General features: G+C 39.0%; 1 long non-coding RNA gene across 1 annotated transcript; it reads right to left on the minus strand.

The window, feature by feature from the left end:
• Nucleotides 1-1,042: 1,042 nt before the first annotated feature.
• Nucleotides 1,043-13,678, minus strand: LOC121634913. The gene is made up of 3 exons (XR_006009323.1): nucleotides 13,615-13,678; nucleotides 11,475-11,477; nucleotides 1,043-1,055 (listed from the first exon to the last, which is right to left on the minus strand). It is a non-coding gene; the product is annotated as an uncharacterized LOC121634913 (long non-coding RNA).
• Between the last annotated feature and the right edge of the window lie 2,814 nt (nucleotides 13,679-16,492).

The raw sequence follows: 16,492 nt of genomic DNA on the forward strand, positions 1-16,492 counted from the left end.
TGTGTGTGTGTGTGTGTGTGTGTGCATGGGAAACGGGGATATGTAGTAGGGGGCCTGTGCCCCAGAAGAGCCTTATGCCTAGCAACGCCCCTGCACCACACTGTCAGCAAGTTTGTTAACTTCACATTGCATCACACTGCAACCTTTAATGTTTTACAGATGATTAAAGCTGCCATGTAGCAAAAAAAAAGTTTGCTACCAAACTACATGTTGACTACCTACAAAGCTTCTGGGAGAACGTCCTATGGAAAGATGAGACAAAAATGGAACTTTTGCTGAGGCACATTAGCTCTGTTTACAGACGGAAAAATGAAGCATATAAAGAAAAGAAGACCGTCCTTACTGTGAAACATGGAGGAGGCTCTGTTATGTTCTGGGGGTGCTTTGCTGCATCTGGCACACAGTGTCTTGAATCTGTGCAGGGTACAATGAAATCTCAAGACTATCAATGGATTCTAGAGAGAAATGTGCTGGCCAGTGTCAGAAAGCTTGGTCTCAGTCGCTGGTCATGGGTCTTGCTACAGGACAATGACCCACAACACAGCTAAAAACACCCAGGAATGGCTAAGAGGAAAACATTGGACTATTCTAAAGTGGCCTTCTATGAGCCCTGACCTAAATCCTATTTATCTTTGGAAGGAGCTGAAACATGCCGTCTGGAAAAGGCTCCCTTCAGACAACTGGAGCAGTTTGCTTATGAGGAGTGGGCCAAAATACCTGCTGAGAGGTGCAGAAGTCTCACTGACAGTTACAGGAATCGTTTGATTGCAGGGATTGCCTCAAAACGTTGTGCAACAAAATATTAAGTTAAGGGTACCATCATTTTAGTCCAGGCCTGTTTAATGAGGTTATTTTTTTTAATAATTCTGTTGAAGCATGGTTGAAAAGCAGTGTCTGACTTTCATTGGTTAAATTTCATAGAATTTTTATTTATTGTAACTTTTGTCAACATTTTGTCAGATCTGACTGTGTAAGAACTTCCAAATTAATATACGAACACCTGTAGCATCCATTTTTACTTCTGTAAACCCAATGCACTGTATGTGATGTCATGTCTAATTCTGTGCATGTGGGCGACTTCAGAACTGTGTACAGTTTACACTGCAGCGTGATAGAGGTTGCATTTAAATGATAATGTGAACCACGAAAAAAAAAAAAAAAAAAAAGATTTCTGCAAAAAAAAAAAAAAAAAAAAAAAAGGATTTGAGCATTAATACCTGCAGCTTGAACATATTCTAAAACTAAGGCAATACTTTGTTTTATACCTTCATACCATAAGCACCATCACATCTGCTACTAATGTTAACTTACAGTGAAGGATGAACTAATTAATATTTAATGGTGAAAAACTAAAGAATTTTGATTAACTATCTTGTAATTTCTTTTACTTTTTCTTACTATGTTTGCTCAAGTGTTGTCTGACTTGATCATATTGCCCAACAGATTATTTTTCCCTTCTTAAGTGCACCATAAGGCACTTACAACAATGAATACAATGGGTAACATGTTAGCCAATTGCTATATTTGAACACATTTAGCATTCATTTGCAGTTTGCCCCCCCAGGTTCTGTAGATGAAGATAGCAAGGTGACAGGTTGGCCAGGAAGCGAGGCAGGAGGTTGAGATGGAGATCAGGTTTTTATAAATCTCATTTCGGCTGCTGATTTATCAGCTCGCCCCGGTCCCTGTCAGCCACACACACATGTGACCAGCATGGCAAAAGGCTAACTCATTAGTCTGCCTCAACGCGGGGGGGTGGGCGGTTGCTAGTGTGCAGAGATATGCACACATTCCTCCTTTTGTCTCATTGTCTTTCTTTCCCTTTTCTTTCTTCAATCAGTCTCTTTCACCACTTCTTTACCTTTCCACATTTTCATCCCTTTCTTCATCTTCCTCTTCTACTCATTCTCCGAGTCTGAGTGGTGGCCTCTCCATCCAGGATTTAATTAAAGCAGTTTAAATGGCCAGGGGTGATCCTCATCATGTCATCCTCTTCCCTGTCTCTCTTCCTCTTGAGGTTAATATCAGACTAATCCAGTCTTACCCCCCCCTAAGCCCTTCCTCAATAATGCATCGCCTCTCTCTGGCCACCTAGAGTAGCTGCCTTCAATGGAAACACAGCTTAGAGAGCTCAACTTTACGTTGTCAATGCCAGACACACCCTTATCTGTGTATGTTAGGAAGACCTGCTTTGTGTGTCATTGCTAACTTGAAGCAATTCTCTGAGGGGGCTCAGTTGTTTGTGATCCAGATAAAATGTCCAGGGAGGCTGGTTTGAGATATAAATTCATTACTTTGAAGCTGTGAAGGCAACGTCTGCCACTTACCTCTGGGAAGTGAGCACCTTAAAAGTCTCTTAATGACCATTAGCTAAACACATATTTACTCTAATCCAATAAATTAATTTAACAATCAAAACAAAGAAAATGAATGTGAAAAATGGATTTACAAGCTTCTGCGTCCTTAAGATAATCTCATATACTGTAGGCGTGCCTTTGATTCTTTTTTTTTCTTCTTTCATCTTAATGCAGAACTTATTGTTGGAGTAAAAACTTCTTTGCCTGGAGGCATTATCAAAGGAACACTACGATTTTTTTGAAAAAGTATTTTGTAAGACTGCATTTTACATGGCAAAATCTTAAAAAAGAAATTGACTAACATGACTTGATCAACTAGGTCTTCATCAGAGTTATTGGGCCTCATTTACTAGTCGTTCTCACCAACAAGGTTGTTCTTAAAGGTGTCATCACCTGGTTTTTCATGTATCCACTGTCCTCTAATTGTCTTTAAATATTTTTTTGAAAACTTATTAAAGAAAACATCAAACATAGAGCTTGTTCTGACCCTTTGCTCATAACACAACTTTGACTCGTGAGAGTTCATTCATGCGTTTGTCTAAAGTCAATGAGGTGCGTGCTGATTGGCCACAGGTGGGCCAGAGTCGGAATGGGGGCTGGCTCAGTGCATGCACAGTGAGTCTGACTCCAAAACATCAACATCTTAGTGATGGCGAGCGAATCTGACCGAGCAGCAGCTTACAGAATTCAGCCATTTATGTTTGAACCAAACTCCGAGCCTGAGAGTGAAGAAACCAAGATGGTGGAAGAAGCATGTTTACAACAAAATGTTTACAAAAATTTACATGGCAGAGCACTTCACCCCACTTATAAAAAAGAAAACACAAGGCTCATTTGTACATCGCAGAGTGTTAAACTTTTAGGCTCGTCCCTTAGCATTAGAGTTAGCATTAGCAGCATCAGCAGTAAACTAGGGTTATTTTGGGAAATTGACAGTTTTTATGTTTTATTATTAATTGTTTTAAAAGAAATTGTTTAAATAAAATGTAATTTTTATGGGAATCCAACTGCCAAGGTGCATTTTATTTGAACCTACCCTTTTTAGGTTTACTGGGAGTTTTAACTCCCCAGTTGGGTTGTCACCCTCTTCTTTTTTGTATAGAAATTATTGCTTTTTTCGCCTTACCAACACCACCCCGCCACATAAGGTAATCAAGAAAGAAAGACAGGCGACGACATATTTAAATTAAATGCAACATTGCTGTTGATCGCGACATCTCAAAGATACTGGCATGTCCATGAAGGACGGAGATTTAACGTTTGTGGACCCATACCACTGCTGGTTAAGACATTGTGGGACGACAAAATGTTGCTCCATTCTCGTCTCTCCTGGACTGACGGAGCCCAATCAGCCTGCAAGCTGCTTTCATAGCGATCTGCATCCCAGACATGATCTGGCGTGTCTGTGGCCCGGCGTCGGAGTTTCTGTTGCTACGGTTACCAACTAACATTTAGTCAGCACAATAATTTACAACAATAAGTCTATTTGACCGGAACTTCTTTTATAGGTGTCCATTATCACTTTTATGTCCTGTTCACCTGGTTAATATTATCACTGACCAACATTCAGACTCACCTGGGGATTTAATTTTAGTGCCACACTCTCCATTGGCCCACCACATCTTAAAAGGATGCCACCGCAGCTAGCAATTTATTTCAAAACAACAGAAGGCAAGACGTTTTTTATTCTAGAGTGTATCCTTTTCTTTTTAGTCAAGAAAACCACACAGTTGTTTGTCTTTATGTGCTCATGGGACAAGACTGTTCTCCAAGCTCAGCAGTAATTAATGATCTGTTTCTCCATAAAAAATGTTCTTTGATTTGGAGCTCACTGTGTGAGACTTTATAACCATGTAGAAATAAAGTCAAACAGATTTAAATGCACATTATTATTTTTGTTTTCATTCATTCTTTTGGCATTATGTTTGCTATATTTCCTTGTCTGTCTCTTTGCCCGTGGCCCTAACGACTTGACCATTAATGGGCATTTTTGAGCTTTTACTTGTGAAGTAGGACCAACTGTCACATCCTTTAAACATACAAAGAGATTGTGTCTTTCTGCTTAGATTGGTTATTACCAAACTTTTTGTAAAACACGTATGTAGAACAAATCTAAGATTTGTAAGAAGATATTGGTGAATGTCTGCTGTGGCTTACAGTCCACTGAAATGAGAAATTTGCTCAAATCCATTAACTAGTGTATATGTGATATTATGTTGTATAGTTTCATTAAACAATTATATAAAAGAGAAAAGCTAAAATAATCATTACATGGAGATGAGTCTTTAAATAGAAAACAGCGACTTCAGACCTAAAGGAAACAACACCAGCCCTCAAGGCTGCAGTTGTGACACAGTACAGTGAACAAGCATCACAAGAAAGAAACATCAAAAGCAACTGAAAGATTCTTCAGTGCTGCATCACTTCAATCACTTTTCACAAAGCTACCTCTGTTCTCATTCTGAAAGGGGAGACGGTGCGGAGCTACCTTGCCACGCTACCAAACTAAATACATTAAAAAACACAACCCCCCCAAAAAAACCTATGTGCAAAACCTTTGCGGAAAATTTAAATGTTAGCGTTTTAATCACTAAAAATGTAAAGAAAACTTGTTTTTTAGGATAATAAATGCATCAAGAATATCAGATGACACATTTTGCCAGCTGCAACACCACATATAGTTTGTTGTTCATGCATGGGTATGCACAAGTGGATTTTTTATTTCGGGCGAACAAAGATTTAAAAGAGTGTGGCTGAACACAAAATACCATCTGGACAAAGATGCAAAAAGTGTTACATTATGGGACATGGCAATCCAAGCATTTTTAAAGTTATCGTATTAGAAGTCATTTAATATAAAACAGATTATGTTAGAGACAATTAACCTGTTCTTTGAAGTCCCTCAGGGTTCCGTTCCAGGCCCATGGCTAGTTTTGCAATATTTTTCCACCAAAGGCAAATCATAAACCAATTCAGTTTAATTTCATATCTTTTTGCTGATGAAAACAACCAATGTACAGCTGTTGTAGAGATTTGTGCTAAGTTTAGATTCTACAAGAAATTAGAGTTTTGGAAGTAAAATAGGTAAGGAAATGCTGCCCTTTGCAAAACAAACGACTACAGCCACCATGAATGAAAATGGATGAAATAATATATTATTTTATACAATGTATTCATGGAACAAAAAAAAAAAAACAACAACTATGGAAACGAGTATTGCGTTTTGGCAAGTGGTGGATGGTCAAATGGTGTTACCATGGCAAGATAAACCCTGTTTTCTTATTGGGGTAGGTACACCACCAAACAAGATCTGACATTGTTCACCTGTTCACAAACATTCAGAATACCAGCAGTTATAAGAAAACCTTTATTAGTCCCTCAGTGGGGAAATTGTTTTGTTGCAATAGTACAGGTGTAGCAAGCAGTAAGTCTGACAGCTGCAGGGATGAAAACCCTGCAGTATCTCTCCTTCTCACAGCAAGGATAGATCAGTATGTCACTGAAGCTGCTCTCCAGAACAGACAGGGCATCCTGCAAGGGGTGGGACCAAGCAGCAACCTCCGCCGGTAAAATGTGAAGCCTATGCAGAAGTGCCAAAGATTGCAGTTCACCCCTAATCCGCTAGGGACTGGCTGCAAAACAGAGTCAATCCCCATAGACTCCCATGTTAAAAAGACCAACCTCACAGCAGAAATAAACATGTTTAAAGACTGATACAAAAAACCATTTTAGAAATGAACAGGTCAAGTTTACCTTCATGACAACTGTGAGGGGGGGGATTTTTTTCTAACCCATCCATTTGGATGTTATTTTTTCTTGAAATTCAGTATAATTACAGGCGTGTCCTTTTGGGTGACATGTATCCAATATCCGCGGCAAGAAGAGTGAGTGCAGCACAACCACGGTTTTTAGTCTGCTAACAGCGCACCTTAGCTTTAGCCTGCCTACCTTCGTTAGCTGGTTAGCTACCATTAGCTCCGGATTAGCTCGGTTAGCTATTAGCTACAGGCAGCTCGGAGTTTGAAGGTGTCAATCATCCACCACAACCTTCACAGTCTCCCTCTCAGCTCCACCTCTTTGCCCATTTTTTAATTTTCTGCCCAATGAACTTCAATTCAGCTCTTCAGAAACCTACGGGTGACGTCACGGAGGCTCCCTTTCATCTTTTATATGCAGTCTATGGGTGGGACTCATGGTCCAGCATGGATGTCAGTTTTGCCAGGAGCCTTTTGTCACCTACTTCCTGCACTGAGTCCAGAGAACAGCCCAGGACAAAGCTAAACTTCCTGATGACTTTATCCAGCTTCTTCCTCTCCTTCTCTGTGATGCTGCTGCTCCAGCAGACCACACCGTACAGGATGGCTGATGCCACCACAGAGTCAATAGAAGGTCCTCAGGAGTCCTTCACACCAAAAGAATGCAGTCTCCTAAGAGGATAAAGCCTGCTCTGGCCTTTCCTGTACAGTGCTTCCGTGTTGTGAGTCCAGTCTAGTTTACGGTTTTGGTTGAACACCCAGGTCCAGGTCACAAGAGGGGGTGGGGGGGATGCAGAATATGCCTCCTTGGTGTTGACATAAAACAAGTCCAGTATTTTATTGTCTCTGGGGCGACAGTTGACGTACTGTGTGTATGTTGGCAGAATAGATGATGGAGAGGCATGATTGGAGTCCCCAGAGATAAGGGATAGGGCCTATGGGTGCTGTGTCTGCAGCCTGCTGGTGACCGTGAGCAGGGTGTCAGAAACTATGTTCACATTAGCAGAAGGGGTAATGTATACTGCTATCACAACAACATGTGAACTACCATGGCAGATAATACGGCCTCATGCTAACTGCCAACAGTTCAATGTCTCTGTTTCACAGTTGCTCTTTAACAGTGTAGTGCCCCAGTTTACACCACCTCACATTCACAAACGCAGTTAGTCCCCCATCCTTTCCTCTTACCGCCGTCTCCGTTCTGTCTGCCCACAGTAGATGAAAGTTGTCCAGTACAAACCATGGCATAAGAGGTGTCAACCAGGTTCCTGTAAACAAAAGGACGGTACTCTCTGTACTCCCACTGAGCACGGCCAGCATGTCCATCTTGTTGAGAAGAGATTTTACGTTTCCCATGATGATGGAGGGGAGAACCGGTCTGGAGGATCACTTCTTTTTCCGAAATTTTGTCCCAGTGCAGCACCCACAGTGAGTCTTCCATAGCACCTCCACGGGTAGCTCTTCCCTATTGTAAACAATACACGCAGTGGACCCAATGCACATCGTTAAATTGGATCTTTTAGTTGAAACTATCTGAAGAAAAATAGCAGATGTGTACAAAATGGTATAAAATGCTTTTATACAAAATATTTCCAGAAGCAGTAAGCTATAAAGTAGTTAAAACACTACAATAGAAAGGAAACAGGTAAGAGCTGTTGCAACCAGCAGCCAGCTGACCAGCGCCAAGGCACAATGTGTTATTCTCTCTTTCACCAACAAATCCCAGCAGGAATAATATCCAGGCGATAGGGCTTGTACTTGCATCATTACACACTAAATCGTATCAGTGATATCTATGGACCAGAGGTTCTTCGATTCATTGTAAAGAAAACAAGTCCAACTACCTTTCATCTAAGCCAGTAACTGTTTTAAACCCAGCATTTTTGTTTTTGGCAATTTCACAATTTAAGGCTGCAAGTAGCAGAGTGATTGCTGGTCATTCAGACTGAGGTGAATGTATTCCTGTGTATCTTCTCACTATGAATGATATTGATTTTGATGTGAGTGATAATTTTCAGTCAACACTTTGTCAAACAATAGCTCTAAAGCACCCTTTAGCATCACCAGGCCCCAAACTGGATAAATGAGCTACAATGGTTAAGGATCAGACAGAGAAAAAGACTTGAGGTTGTGGGTCCACAAAATTCCACACAAACATGAGCAGTTGGTAGAATCTATTACTCGGTTATGAGAGCTGGCATGTTCAGTACTGATTTTATTCATGTAGATATACATTATATTGGTAAACTTTAAAGCCCTCATCAGTACCAGAAACTGTTCTTAATACAGGCGTGTTTCTTAAATCTGTTATTTTGGAAAGGGAAAAGTGTTGGGGGTTTTTGAAGGAAGTATTTTTTTTTCACCATCAATTAGCTGGCATCAAAAATATGGTTAGAAACAGTAAACAGAATATTAATTTTGCAAGCAACTAAGCCTTTATCAGTACTTATTCCTGAGAATTTGAATAATATTAATTAAAAAAACTGTGAGCCAGAACCTTGTAGGAATATTTACAACATTTCTTGTGTGGACAGCCCCGGAGACACAATGTCCTGTTTCTGTCGGGCTGTTTCTCATGCTGGAAAGTTTTTGCATTAATGACAGACGCAAGATCAGAATGCACAACTTGCTTTTAATCAGACTTTGAGATGGTTTTCCATAGCATGAAGCTCAAAGTACAAGCTTTAACAATGGAGCCATGTTAATTTATTTCAGGCTCCCCTGCACTATTCTTTCAGTCTTGCTTAAATTACTTTACAGTTTGGGAGTTGTGCTGTTGTAATTACTTATTTAAAAAGCCACAGCTTGCCTACATTGCACAAGAGTGGGCATTCACAAAATTTGAACCGAGTGAATGAAAATATCTCCAGGTGCTTTTTTTTTTCTTGCTTTTTATACACAAGTGTCTCTGGAACACAGGCAGATGTGAATGGCAATCTGCTATTAAACCAAGCACATCTAATGACCTTCTCACCAATAGCTGTGCTTGTGTGTGTGCACGTGTGTGTGGGAGGAGAATCAGGTAGTCTTGGGCTGCTAATGAAGACAGGAATATACACGACAACTACCAATTAAAGATGTCAGAGCCAGAGTGTTCCCAGGGTTTGACAGTCCAGCCTGCACAGCCACTGATTTTCCTTTACATGCCTTGCAGCACAATTAAAGCCTTGTGGGTGTGGTTAGACAGAAATTACCTCATGTGCCATTGTCTTTCCCCTCCTTCCATTATGGATTTAGAGCTGGCAATGCGTGTGTGAAAGCAGATGCAAGCACAGTACCCATCAGGCACACAGGGATCTCGAAAAAAAGAACCACAGTCTCCAATTAAAAAAAACTTGGGTTCATATTAATGCCAGCAAGGGCTCAATGTGCATAAAAAGCACACGTGTTTGCACACAATATCACACAGGCATGCAGGCACAATTTAATAGAGGTTAGAATATTTACCCCTGAAACCCACTTGTCCTCTGGTCCCCCCTCTCAGTAACCTGGAATCATCTCCTCAGAGAATTAAAAGACTACATGGAGGCTTCATTTGCTAACCAGCATGGCTAATAACCACTTTAGCCATAGAAACAGCCGTAAATGACATTTTGTGGTTGTTCTCCATAATTTATGACAGCGCAGTTGATAGGGAGCGATTACCATTTCACCAGGCTGACCTTATCCTAATGAGAATCTGAGATTTACATCATGAAAATATATGATTAGGGTTAGACTGACACTTGGGGCTAATGTTAGAGGAGCAGTTCATTACAAAAGAGAAAAGAAATATATACAATTGGATTCATGTATACCTTTTAATTTCTTTCTACTGGAGGCTATCTTTACTAACTGGTATTAACAAATTACAATATGTCAAAGGTCTATACAGTGACGCCTGGTTTCAGATCAGGCTTTGTAGAAAGGATGCTAAGGTCAAGACCTTAGCATCAACAAAAAGTAATGAGGATGCATAAGCCTAAACCTCTAAGAACAAAGGCATGTCAAACTTAAATTATCACATGGATCTAGAAACCAAGACCCTCAAAGGAGTGCAACAAGCAGGCCCAGATCTGCACCTGAAACAAGAAAACAATTATTCAAAAGCCATTTCTGTCTGCTAATGATCATTTTAGAAGCATTTTAAATGCATCCCTAAAAAAATAATCTGCCAAGTTGTTGTTGCATGCTGGATGCATCAAAAAATCACAGTGTGCAACAAAAGATGAGGGAAGAGGATTAAGACTCTGGGCCAAAAAACAATAGATGCAGACAAGATGGAGATGAACAACAAATATTATGTTGGCACCTAAAACTTTTACTTGGCAAATCATAAAGCCCATTTGTTCTCTTGGCAATGTTTGAATGTTTGAGCTGGGCTGTTTGGCTCTAATCAGAAAAGATCTGGTCTATTCCACTAAATAAGCTTTCACTTAAATGGATAAAATTAACTCTGGCACTACATTTGTTTAATATTAGACTTATTGTGCGTTGCATAGCGTGATAAGTATTTAACAGCATGGTGCAAACACCCTTTTCCTTGTACATATGATGAAAAAAAATGCTCAATCTTGAATACTTTCACATGTGCTGAAAGGTCTTAATCCTCAGCTTAACGACATCTAAGATCCAAAGAGCAATCTAGATGTCATTAAACTGAAGGCTGAGTCAGGAAATTATTAAAATTTCAACCCCAAGGGTCTGATTATATCCAATAGCGGATGAACACAAAAATAATTTTGAGTGTCATGGATGTGTGGTTGCTCTCGTTACATAAATTGTGTGTAGTTTGCTGTAAAAAGCATATAATAAGTCAATAAGTACATGAAAAGGTATGCTGTGCATCCAAACTGAAAGTCAAGTTAAATTAGTGTTGACTCTGTTTTCTGCAGAGCCTAATGAACGATGGCATAATGAACACCCTTGCCAGGGTCATCCTGTCCATTTGGTAATTTAATACACCTCTGTTCATGTTATAAAACAATGGTTGTACAGAAGCAACCCTGCACTAAAAAGGAATAGAGAACAAAAAGACTTTCAACATGTCCTGATGCATTGAGATGTCCAACTCAGACATGATCTTGTAATTCCTACTCATTAAGATTGATATTAACAATCTGCCTGCTTATTATTCCTTTTATATCTGCTCCCTCTTCTGCATATTTTCAGTTATTTTAATGATGTTTGTTATCACTGCTATGCAGATGATTTTCAGCTTTATCTTTTAAATCGTGGGATGTTTTTTAAACTACAGATCTTACTCAGGTGCTCTCAAAAGACTCATTGCAAAAAATTCCAAGTAACTTAATTATTTAAATACTAAAATCCTTCTTTGCCCCTTATGGATTTCTACCAAATATAGTCCAGTCTCTTTGCCCACCATCTTCTATGTAAAACCCTCAATCAGGAACCTGGAGGTAACCCTTGGCTCTGCACAACAGTGGATGCCAATCCACTACAGAGCACACTACAAAATTCTGGTTTTAACATATAGGACTCTGCATGGCCAAGCCCCACATTATGGCACATTATAACCCCCCCCCCCCCCCCCCCCCCACCCCCCACCCCCCCACCCAACCCCCTTTAAAAAAAAATTGCTTTTGTCTAAACTTTTGTTTTTATGTTTTTATCCTCATGTATGTTTTGTTTTATTGTGAAGCACTTGTGATTTTGTTTTTATTTTGAAAGGTGCTGTATAAATAAATGTTTACTTATTTACTTCTGTTCAAAATAAGTTGAGAAGAGTGGAAAAAACAGTTTAAAGGGAAATTAAGCTTAAAGCCATTTAGTCAACAACAAAAAACTTAAATTTAAATTGCTAAGTTAATAGATGCTGAGTGTTAGCATCAACAATCCAAATAAAACCTGAAGCTGTGAGACACTATGCAGCAAAGTAATAGATGCACATGAGACTGACAGGGGGAAAAAAAGGTTGAAATGAAATTGGCAAAAAAAAAAAAAAAAAAAAAAAAAAAAAAAAAAAAAACTGAGCATGGAAGAATTTGGAAGTGAATAAAAAGTATGTGGGTCAGAGTGAGTCTACATAGAGAAGAGAGGAAGGTGTGACAGAACAAGATGAAAAGCTTTCAGTAGGTGATTTTGCATGTGTGTATTAGGGAGAAAGACGGTGAAATAAAGAGAGGATGCTGAGTCAAGATGAAAGCCTAGCCTTTTGGGAAGGAGATAATGGTGACCAATGCATTTCCTCCTGTCAGGAAATACCAGCGTATGTCTACTTTGAAGTAAAGGTTTGTGAGAAGGAGTCACTTACTTTTCTAGTCTGTGTTTTGAATGATTTCAGGCCCATGTTTTATTGGAGGTGTAGGTTATGGGTTGCAGAGAACAAATCTGAATGTAAGTGCCGTAAAACAGAAAGCTTCATTACTATAGAATCATGCAATAAGTTAGTGTTAGTTGTTGTCAAGTTCACCCTATTTATGACATATTAATCTGAGTCAGGTGTGTTAAAGCAGGACATGTCTACAAGCTGTCCTTGAAGACCAAAACTGGACATTCCTGCAGTAAGTCATGGAATTACATCAAATTTTATTCATAAAGTGCTTTTCATGCAAAAAGCAAGACAAGCAATTTATGCATATGAAAAATAAAACAAGACTTCACACACCAAAGCATTTAACACACATCTGATTCTAGTCTCTTTAACACACAATCACACACATGCACACACACACAAACAAAGCGCATGTAAACAACATCTTGGGGATCCATTCACGCCAGGGACCCTCAGCCATCCAGACAAGGGCAATCCCCGTGGCAACAGATAAGAGCAACAGAAAAATACACATAAAGGAGTTACAGTATATAAAATTTAAAAAAAAAAAAAAAAAAAGCAGTTATAAGCCAAATTAAAAAAGGGTCCTCAGGGTCTGCGAAGGCCCATAATTTAAAAGCAGATCAGATAAATAAGAAGAAAATTATGACATTTATAAACAACTAAAAGAGTCTTAACATCAACCCTGAACCAGGGAGCCAATGCAATGATTTTAAAATTGGGTGTAATGTGTTCCCGCCCTCTGGTCCTCGTAAGCACACATGCTGCCAAATTCTAAAGTAATTGTAGGTTAAAAATAGACTTTTTAGGAAGACCAGAGAGCATCACAATAATCTATTCTATAAGGAATAAAAGCACAAATTCCTCTGTACTGTTAAGACAAAGAAATGGCTAAATGATCTCTTTCGTCTTCAGGAGCAATAATTAAAACTTCTGAAGAGTTTAAGAGTGTGATGGACCGATGTTAAGAGAGTTTCTATTCTATGATAACTTCCTGGGGTGCCTCAGTACAGCAACGGACGCAGATGTCAGATCGAGGAACATCCATCACTGATTAATATGTCCGATTTAGTTCGATGTACTTCTATCAAGTCTGACAAAGGCTGAAATTGTGACGTGTCTGATCTCATTAACGTAATTACACATATACACCATGACTGTAGCTCCTCCCATCAGCGGCCATGGGGTCATGGGGTATGATCATTGAAATCAGGTGTCACACACTTACTTTTGAGCCCACCTTAATCATCTTGATATCTTGAGAAAACAAACTTTGTTTTCTCGAGATAACAAGATAGATGACGCAGTTATCACGAGAAAACGGCCCTCGTTATCTTAAGATAACGATTAAGAAAAGAATAATAGCCGCTAATGACTGCCTTCTGCTTCCGTACTGTTACGGCCCCTGGCCCTCTGGGATTGGCCGTCCAGTCTGTCCATCACACTGCTACGAGGAAGTGGAGCTGCCTGGGCCCTGGCCGCCTAGGATTGGTCATCGGACTTGCCAATCAAGCGGAGCTGAGATGACGACGGTCCTCCCTCCCCTTCTGCTCGCTGATTCGTTGCTGCTGCTCCCGCTCTCCTCAGCTGAACCTCATCGAGCTGATTGCCCCTGAATAAATACTGGACTGCACCATTCAGCTGTGTCATTAGGGCACAGTTCGCTTCGTGAGAGTTCTCTGAGTAGCGTAATTCGATTGTTAGTGAGTAAGCCTTGTGTGGATCAGGGGATCCTTTTGTGTAATTCGTATTAATCGATTTAACTCCTGACAGTGCAACAGAGGTTGTGTTTTTGGTTTAGTTTTGTTTGGATTTGTGTCAGGTATTTTCGTTTGGGTTTTGCTTGGTATGCTAGTTTTCAGGGGGATTCTCACTAGGAGAATCCCCGCTCTTTTCGTTCTTAGGAATTAGTAGCCATTTTTTGTTTAGATTTATTGTTAAGCTTCCTTTGTATTCTTATTATTGTATAGAATGGTTTTATTTTCTTTATTTTCTTTAATTACCATCTAAGCATGTAAATAGTTTTATAACAAATAAAACATATTACACCTTAACCACACCTTTTCACGTGGTATTTATGTTATTGGTCCTGTTGCGCCCCTTGTGGCAAGGCTGGGTCATAACACGTACCGATACTTCTCAATACTTTAATCAACAAATTTCTTCCTAATTTAAGTTAAAAATCAAAACCATTGCATGTAAATATTAGGGATGAAATAATACATTGATCTACATCAATGCAATGTTTCAATCATCAACTAGCCAATTACACAGACCAATACAATAATGATTTGCAAGATGTGCATAAGAAATGTGACATTGTTCATTTTAATGAATATTGAGTTAATTTTTTTTGTGATTTGATATGAATGGAAGTGATTGTGTAAATCAGCACGTGATATTATCTTGTAACCATAATCATATTGTAGCAGAATTTCTGTTGATCTGTTCTATTGATCCACTGAATTGATATAATATAGTGTGATCAAACTTGTGATTTACATCTCTGTTAAATATGTGACAACAGTCAACAGCTGTGAAATGTTATACAAAAAGGTAGAAACCCTAGTGATCCTAAAGTATTGCTAGAGCATAGGTCAGTTAGAAATAGTGGTGATAAGCAGGAAGAATATGGTAAATCCCTTTCATGAAGAGGAAATGTTAAAAGGAAAAAATTGTTCTATTTAAAAATTATAAAAAGGGTGCACATCTCAGTTTCCAAATAAAGGTGAACAAAATACTCACACTGCACAGGTGATATGGATTATGCTATTGCTAAACATTTTGCTGAAGCAAACCATGGCAAACCATTTTCACTGAGGTTCTGTGGAATCAAGAGGAGATAATCTTTTGAAGAAACTGGCCCAAAAAGAGATGTACTGGATATCTACCCTAAATAAATACTATGACGACAAATGGACTAGATAATTTCAATGTTAGATGTTTTCTGGCCTGAGAATGTTAATTTCAGTCTTGTATTTCTAACAAAAGTGATATGTAACTGGGAGGTGTTTGTATGATGTGATTAAAAGGATTGGACAATGACACTTGTATAGCATTTAGAAATGTATTTAGTCTGTGATTGAATTGAAGACACGTAAAACACGTAAGCATACTTTTTTTGTCCTGTGAGCCAAATAATTGATTCAATGTGAGTATTTTGTTCTCCTTCATCTGGACACTGAGATGTGCACCCTTTTTTCATTTTTGCCATTCTTGGATTTTGGGTTTAGCACTCTACAGAGGATTTACAATTTAAAGCACAACTTCTTCCCCATTTTTTTTGTATTATATTTAAACTGTGTGGTTCTGTTAGACTGATCAAGGTGTTGTTGTTTTTTGTTTTCACCAATAATCATTCATAAAATTAAAGTACCACTAAGAAAAAATGCATACCAGAACAGAAATACAGGTCCAGGGACTGTATTTTCCCCTTCAAAACTACATTGTCTTGTGGAATCAAGTTGGTCTGGATCATTACTGCAACGATTTTACATAAACTGACTTTAGATCTGCACAGACTGTGTTACTACATTAAGTTTTATTAGTTCTTAGAAACTGATATAACTTTTTGGGCAGCCAACACTAACTTTCACAATGTTCTACTTGTCATCTGCTGTTGCAGCTCCAGCCAACAGTGAATTGAGGGATACAGCTGTATAATATCCACAGAGCCAAACCAAACAGACCTGGGATCAGACCAACAGTGCAATGACGCATGACGTTATTTATTAGCATGGTCTTCCTGCAGATGAAATTATTAAACATAAATATTGTCTGTGGTTGTCAGGCCAGCTCTCACATTGAGTTAAAACTTTAGCTAACCACTTAGCATGTAACAGTTCATTAGCAGTTATAAGCAACTGAACAAAGCTTACCTAACCTACTCGACTCCAACAAGGTGAAGGATTGCAAATCCTTCACAGTAAACTTGGCAGCAATTGTGTGAGTTTCTGCTGAAAATCATACAGTGGACTCTGTAGCTGGTAAATGGCTCAATTTTCCTGGCAATTATTTACAAAGATTATTAAAATGAATGCCAATTTGGAAGAGCTAATAAGTTAATAAGATAGGCAGGTCGGTAAGGAAGGTAAGAAAGACAGACA

This window comes from Melanotaenia boesemani, chromosome 23 (assembly GCF_017639745.1).
Source record: "Melanotaenia boesemani isolate fMelBoe1 chromosome 23, fMelBoe1.pri, whole genome shotgun sequence".
NCBI lineage: Eukaryota > Metazoa > Chordata > Actinopteri > Atheriniformes > Melanotaeniidae > Melanotaenia > Melanotaenia boesemani.